Source organism: Anneissia japonica, unplaced genomic scaffold (genome assembly GCF_011630105.1).
Source record: "Anneissia japonica isolate Jap-2015-1 unplaced genomic scaffold, ASM1163010v1 scaffold287825_len194363_cov185, whole genome shotgun sequence".
Lineage (NCBI taxonomy): Eukaryota > Metazoa > Echinodermata > Crinoidea > Comatulida > Comatulidae > Anneissia > Anneissia japonica.
The window spans coordinates 6,169-14,096 of NW_022719018.1; the positions used below are offsets into that span (position 1 = coordinate 6,169).

General features: G+C 32.3%; 1 long non-coding RNA gene across 1 annotated transcript; it reads right to left on the reverse strand.

Annotated features, from left to right (window-relative positions):
- Positions 1-1,514: 1,514 nt before the first annotated feature.
- On the reverse strand, positions 1,515-4,707 carry LOC117110705. The gene is made up of 3 exons (XR_004445759.1): positions 4,663-4,707; positions 2,725-2,811; positions 1,515-2,016 (listed from the first exon to the last, which is right to left on the reverse strand). It is a non-coding gene; the product is annotated as an uncharacterized LOC117110705 (long non-coding RNA).
- Between the last annotated feature and the right edge of the window lie 3,221 nt (positions 4,708-7,928).

Consider the following 7,928-nt stretch of genomic DNA (forward strand, 5'->3'; position numbering starts at 1 on the left):
ATATGTATGTATGTATATATATAAATCAGGATAGGATGTAGGGAAAATCTAAACCGCCTTTCGAAATGCTATATAAATAAATAGATAAATAATAATCTCAGATAGGAACATAAGATATACTGATCATACCAAATACCAAATGGGGGAGGGTTCACCTAAAACTCCAGATGCCGTCAAGGGGAAAAGCAGGTTGGACCCCAGCTTTGTAATTATAGGACGATACAGGGTCCGATAGAGTATTGGCTAAAATGTTAAAATTTAATACTCGCAGTACAAAAAAATAGAGAAAAAAAATGTACATTCAGTACATTTCGGCTGTCTTAAAATTTGAACCTGTTTTGATTAAATCAATCAATTTTATTTTCTGAATTTGTATTCCTATACCTCATGAAAGATTGAATGTCATAAAGTTTCAAAAATGTGTTTTATATCTAATAAGATTTATACATTAGGTCTAACTTAACGCAGATGCCAAAATGAAAATAGTTTGAATGTATTTCTCAATAGTTCAATCTCTTTAATTTCAGTTTCTCAGGTCAAATCTATCATAGTCGATGTACAATTATTGTCAGCTGAACACGATGTGTATTAAATTACCGGAACACAAGATCATACAAGATGCTATCAGAGAGGAATTAGTTTAGTAGCCGGATTTATTATTCTAAAAATAACCGCGCGCTGATATTTATATCGCTGGATCGCCGGAATTGAATCAAATTTGCCAATCATGTTTCTTATACAACGAACAAGCAATTCTCGAACGATATTACATACTTAGCCTAAGCATTATATATATATTATATTATATAAAACTAAAATCTTTATATTCTATTTATATTACTTTTATATAGTTCTGATGTAACATTTCCGAGTATGTAAGAAATAAATGTAAACTTCAGTGCAATTTATAATACATCCTTGTGTGTACTTCCTTTGTCGTAATTTCATTAATAATAATGTTATATATTTCATGATTATTAATCATTATATAATCGAATTCAATATATTATAATCACTTCGATTCGAATATGGCTATTACAGGCTACTATATCCTATAAACACTCAAATATATTCACATGACACCAACAAATTACGGAACTTTTTAGAGCAAGGTGCTGTCGAATTTTACAAAACAGGAAATGACGTTGGTTGCTAGGCTACAACTCATGAATATTCAGTAACACCTGTGCTCATTAGACTAACAATAAAAACTTTTAGCCCAGTTTTGACAAAATCGACCAAAAAGATTTTATTGTTAGTCTAATTAGAACAGGTGTCACTGAATATTCATGATTATGCATGAGCTTGTTGCTTAGCAACCACGTCATTTCCGGTTTTATGTTTTTGTTGAGGGTGTTCTCGAAAGAATTGCTAGTTTAATAGATAAAGTAGCACATATTGATGAAACAATGCTTCACTTTTGGTTTAAGCTTATAAGCTTATTATAATAGGGTGATTTTAGCTATTGAAGTTAGTACAGTAAACATAGACATTAAATAAGATGAGAAGAAATGCACAATTCCATTTGATATTTATTTTCAAGCATTGAAATCAAGTTGTGATATATATATATATATATATATATATATATATATACATTTTATATCTATATAATGTAGGGCTATATCATGTACATCCGGCAAAAATCAATAAGTCTGATTTTAATCCTCAAAATGTTATATCCTATTATCTTACATGTCTATATTCTTTACAACAAACGGGATACTTTCTCTATTATTAAGACAAACATTAGCAGTAATAATTCAATATTAATAAACAAAGCCTACAATAATTTCTACATATTGCTAACATTATGTTTGAGATTATTGCCGAGGAAAACTTTTAAAAAATAAAATGTAAACTACATTTTAATTAATTTCATATCCATAATTGCATAATTTTGCAGGAATCTTGATGAGTGACACAATTTTTGGCTATCTATGAATAATTGGTAAATCCTGTTGCCCTTTCACGATTGAGTCTTTCATGATAGCTGCGGCCTCTTTGTCTACATCACTGGAATAGAAAAATATCGAGAAAAGATTAGGAAACAGAGAAATAATTATAACGGAGTATCATCAAAACATAGTATGTAAATAAAAACAGAGGCAGAGCCAGTAGGTTTGAAATGGAAGGGGGTGGGGGCACGGGGAGGAACTTTGCCAGATGAAGGGTATAATAGAACTTCTCAATTCTTATGATATCAGTATTATGTATGTATTGAATGTAATTTTCGTTTTTCTCCAATTTTTTACCGTTTTAAAGATTTAGGGTGGGGGAGGGGAGAGGCAGGCCGCTGCCACCCCCAGGAGAGCACCCCAACCTGAACATTATCATATTCAGTTATCGTAATGGACAATATTGCTAATACAACAAAATAGTACTTCACAATTCTTATCATATCAGTATTATCATATTAAATATTAATTATTTATAGTATCATCATACCACGGAATGATGTGAGGATTACGAAATACATGGCATTGGGTAGGAATAGTAGATCGCATTAGCGCAAACAATTTATGTTAGCATTCCGATTGTCATGGGTAAATAAAATTTATAAAAAGTGTACTACTAAATGAATATATAGATTACTATAACTATAATTTTCATACAAACATTTTTCAGGATATAATATTTTTTGATTGATTGATTGAATTTATTCGATGCCCAACATGCATACGAAAATAACAAATGGATGAGATCAAGAAAAGTAAAAATTACCGTAATGAGCATCAGGAACGCCTATTAGGCCGGAGTCCAGCCCATTTCCAATGATGTTCAATTTAAATATACACTGTCTGTCTTGAGCTGAAAGATATACAATTTAATTCTGAATAATTATATTTAAGTAAGTTACAAATTTACAAATAAATATATGAAAGAGAAAATCTCTAAACAAGGGGATGCCTAGATCCTTGTTCAGGGTCCAGGAATAAAATCCCTGGGGTGAGGTTCATGGGGAGAAATCTTACGGTACAGGATCGCCCATGTGATTTTTGACCACACTTGGATTGGCTATCAAAATATATTAGTTTGGATCGGCAAATTCATGTCGTGGAGTCGGACGAGGGAGTTGATGTTAGTTTATAAGTTATGGTAACTCAGTCTACATGAACAAGACTAGTTGCGTTTCAAGTTAAAAATAATGTTTAGTTTACAGCAACATATGCTACTGGGACCCAGACCCGGTATTTATCAATCTCAGCTTAGCAAATGTCTTAAGTCAAAAAAGTTAAGATGTCCCTAAAGCAAATATAAAGCTGATTTATCAAACCATATTAACAAAATCTTAGCTCAAAAATTGTCTTAGATGGCGCATGCGTACAGTCGACTTTTTAATTAAGCATGAGCTAAGCAATATTGATAAATTTGACTGAAAGGACTGAAGACAATTTTAAGCCGATTTCTAGTTTGATAAATTTGGTGTTGGGCCTTGCCCATGTCTTGCTCTATATGCACTCTCCAAGTAATTTCATCCATTGCATATTATTCACCTATATGTCTGGTAATTCTATATGAACTGGTAAAAAATAAATATCCGTGCACACATGGCCACATAGAGAGAGTGAGAGAGAGAGAGAGACGCTCAGCCATGTACGGCTCATGTCTGGTTTTTAAAATGTATCTGTATTTCAAATGTATTGTAAATGTAAATGTATTTCACATTTCGACTTTCTGTTGGATGGGCGCCATGGGCGTTTCCTCTTAAACAGATACCGGCAATTTAGGCCTATATATTTTCATTATTATTATTATTATTATTATTATCATTCTTATATTCTTATTAATTATTATTATTATTAGGGCCTATTATTATTATTATTATTATTATTATCATTATTATTATTATTATTATTATTACTATTACAGGTATTATTATTTTTATTATTATTAGGCCTATTATTATTATTATTATTATACAGTCCTATATAAAATGTTCAACTGCTCTGTATATTCGAAATAGGAAAATTATTCAAAAATTAATTCGAAAATGGAGAAAAAAAAAATCTAGAGCATGGACCACTGAGGTAACATAATCATAAATCCATGTGTGAAAGTCTCCCCTGGATCTCCTCTCTATTTCGAGTTTCTGTATCTGTCACTGAAACAATAGTAGCTTTATTTGATATTGACATCATGGAAGTAGGGGCCTACACATCCATGAAGATATTAATATCAATATTGATAAAGACGTTGCCATTTGGGCCTACCTCGATCACTTTCGCTTTCCTTTAAAAATTATATAGAGAATAATTTTGTAACAAATAACAAATTTAGATTAGCCTATTCAGGATTAAAAGTTGTGTACCAAATAATTATAGGCTCTTGGTAATAGATTGCATATATTGTCAAGGAAAAAACAGATACGAATCTACAATGTAAACAACGAACGGAAGGTACCAAACCCGAAGCTGCCTAATTACTGTAAAATAACGTTTTTAGCCAGTTTCAGGTCTTTGGTGGTTTGAGCGAGTCACTTGGAATGTATGTTGTTGAAGAGAATGCAGCATGTCAGTGCATGCTTCTTTGGAGAAAATTGTCAACGCCTTAAATGCGGCTGCCTAACAAACGTACTCAAAATAATAACCATAGAATGATGAGAGAATTCCCATTTAAACTAGTGAATTAACGATGCAAAATGTTCAATACTGTACTTACATTTGTTATTAATTGTAAAGTCTCCTTCGTAGTCCATTGAGTAATGTTTATATGTAAAACGCCACCTGGAGTGGTATAAAAAAAAACCCAATTATTCTTTTTCTAATGCGCCATTCATTTATGACGATAAGGATGATGAGGGTGATGATAATAATAATAACAACAACAGCAGCAGCAGCAACAACAACAACAACAACAATAATAATAATAAACAACAACAACAATAATAATAATAATAATAATAATGGTGGTGGTAATTATGATGATATTGATGATGATGATGATGATGATGATGATGATGATGATGATGATGATGATGATGATGATGATGATGTTGATGGCGATGATGATGATGATGATGGCGGTGATGATGATGTCGATAATTATTATTATGTTGATGATTGTAGGAGAAGAATTGACTTTAAAAAAACAAACGACTCCGATGGAATCAGTTTAGGCTGTTATGTGACACAAAGTTATTAATGGTCAAGCCGGCACTAATTACTTGCAATCTAAATTTATCACACTTTTAAAGTGAGGGACATTCATTTTTGTAAAGTATGCATGTGTTATTTCCCGGCAGAGGAGCCATTTATTCTTTAACCATGGTGCTGTGTCCACCCCTTGAGGGGACCGGGTAGTGGCTGTACTGGTTACCAGTATGGGCGCAGATAATGGGGAGACGGGGGGACCCATTTTGACCACAATGTAATTTCATAAGTAAAGAAGACGCCTGAAAGTTGTTGAAATGACTTTCATAAAAAAGACCCAGGTTTTAACAAAAGAGCGTTGTACAGCCAAAGTAGAGTACTGTACATCTTCTTATAGCAAGATTCCGGTATCTCTACCCACTAACATCTTAATTATCTGTAATACACGACTCGAGTGCGCGTGCCTTTATTATAATTTGAGAACTGTGAGAAAAAGTGTAATATTGGTTTTCGGAATACGAAGTAAGTAAATTAAAGTAAATACGTCAAAGACAATTAAGTTTTATTTTCTATGGTACAATACAGAAGTTAATTAGATCTCTATTATTGCCGAAAATTGCAGATAAAAGATTATGGTTATGATGATGAATTTTACTATAGGCCCATAAGAGTGTCATTCCGGCCATCTTGATATATTATTCCTCAACCATGATGGGGCTGAGGTGGGCGTGGACTCACAGCTTTGAAGTAAGTAAAAGTAAAGTAAAATACATCAAAGACAATGTTTTTAAGTTTTATTTTCTATGGTACATCACGTATATTAATTAGATCTCTAAAGTTGTGGAAAATCGATGATAAAAGATCATGAGAAATTTGTTGGCGCTTCATTTTTATTATAATGGTGCTGTGATGGTGACGAATTTTACTATGTAAAAGTGTCATTTCCGCCCATCTAGAGGTACTATTTATTTTCCACAATCTTCGCACCTCAGCCACACTTTAATTGGGCTGAGGTGGTATCTCCCCTATCCCGCTCTTATAATGGCCGGACCACTTGCAAAATGCTTCCGACGACTGTGAAGACGGTCTCCCGCACTGCTACAAGCAAGCAAGAACCTTCCGGTAATAAATCCATCTCCGCAAATTCCTATTTGCATGTTTTCACTGAGCTTTATGATCAATTTTCGAAGGAATTCAGTGCCGGTGGGTATCACTATGTGTATCAAAATATAATTAAATGTGTTAGAAAATTTTTAACCAGATCAATAGTACAGTCACATCATCCTTTGATTTAGTTTAGTTCAAAAAAATAGACAGAAATATTGAGATGGTGTTCAGCAGAGAACTTTAATTATTAAAATTAAAATGAAATGTCCTGTTATTACTGTAGGTGAATCCATAATCTACAATTCATTATTATTTAGACCTATGGTCAATATCAAGAAATTTAATGTCACCTTTTTTAACCCCCAAAATCCGGATTCACAAGTACCGGGATGGTTTCTGGTGTGAGATAGTCTCATTCTTCAAAACTTCTACATAAAAAGAATTAATCGTACCCAAATCGGGGTCCCACTCGCTAGTCATAAGGTTCGCTATTCATAAGGTTCACTGTTCATAAGGTCCGCTAGTTATAAAGACAATTGTTTATAAGGTTCACTATTCATAATTCTTTAAAAAGTCCACTATTCATAAAGCTCATTATTTATAAGGTTCGCTAATTATAATAGAATAACAGGTTCGCTAGTCATAAGGTTCGCTAATTATAATTAAATAACAGGTTCACTGGTCATAATAAAGGGTTCATTAGTCATAATCAAGAAAAGAGTTCGTTATTTATAATAGAAAAATAGGACCATTAGTCATAAGGTTCGCTAGTCATAATAAAAAAAGAGGTTCGCTATTCATAATATAAAAAAAGAGGCTCGCTTTTCATTATAAAACAAGAGGTTCGCTATTCATAATAAAACAAGAGGTTCGCTAATCACAATAAAAAAAAAGGTTCGCTATTCATAATTTTAAAAAAGAGGTTCGCTTGTCATAATAAAAAAAATGTCGCTAGTCATAATAGAAAAAGAGGTTTAAACCATAGTCAAAATAAAAAAAAGATCCAATATTCATAATTAAAAAGGAATAAATACAAATTTAATTAAATAATAGGAATTTAACAAAAGGAATTTTCTTAAATATTCTAAGTTTTTAAAATGTAAATATTAAAAAAATAAAGTCTATATTTAAACAGCACGTACAATATTTGAATTAATATACACGCGAAGTGCAATAGCGTATACTTATAATTGAATATTTTGTTTATTGACATAATCAATAAAAAAGAATACAGATAAAAACAAAAGAACTCAGGGAATGACAATAATGAAGGTGGTGGTTTCATGTGGAAAATTGTGCCAGGTGGAGTGCACAGGAGAGGGGTAATGTGGAACAGGGACGTATCCAGTGGGGGAGCCGTGGGAGCCGCGGCTCCCCCCCCCCCACCTTTTGTACACAGTGTTAAAATTTTAAAGCTTGTTCTTGAGCCAATACAAATTCTTTCCTGGGATCACTCAAAATGAATACTTCTAAAACATGTAAATATGCATCAGTATACGTTATACATAGGCCTAATAGAACACAAAGGCCTAAGCGTGATTTAAAAAAATCTTAAATCCATAAACCTCAGGCCAGGTCTTTTAAGATACAGAAATTCGATACTGTATGGTTCAGTTTCGTTTTTATACTTTTGCAAGTTTTGTTTAATAATACTAATACTAATAGTAAAAATAATAATAACAATGATGATGATGATCATCATGATGATAATGATGACGATAATAATAA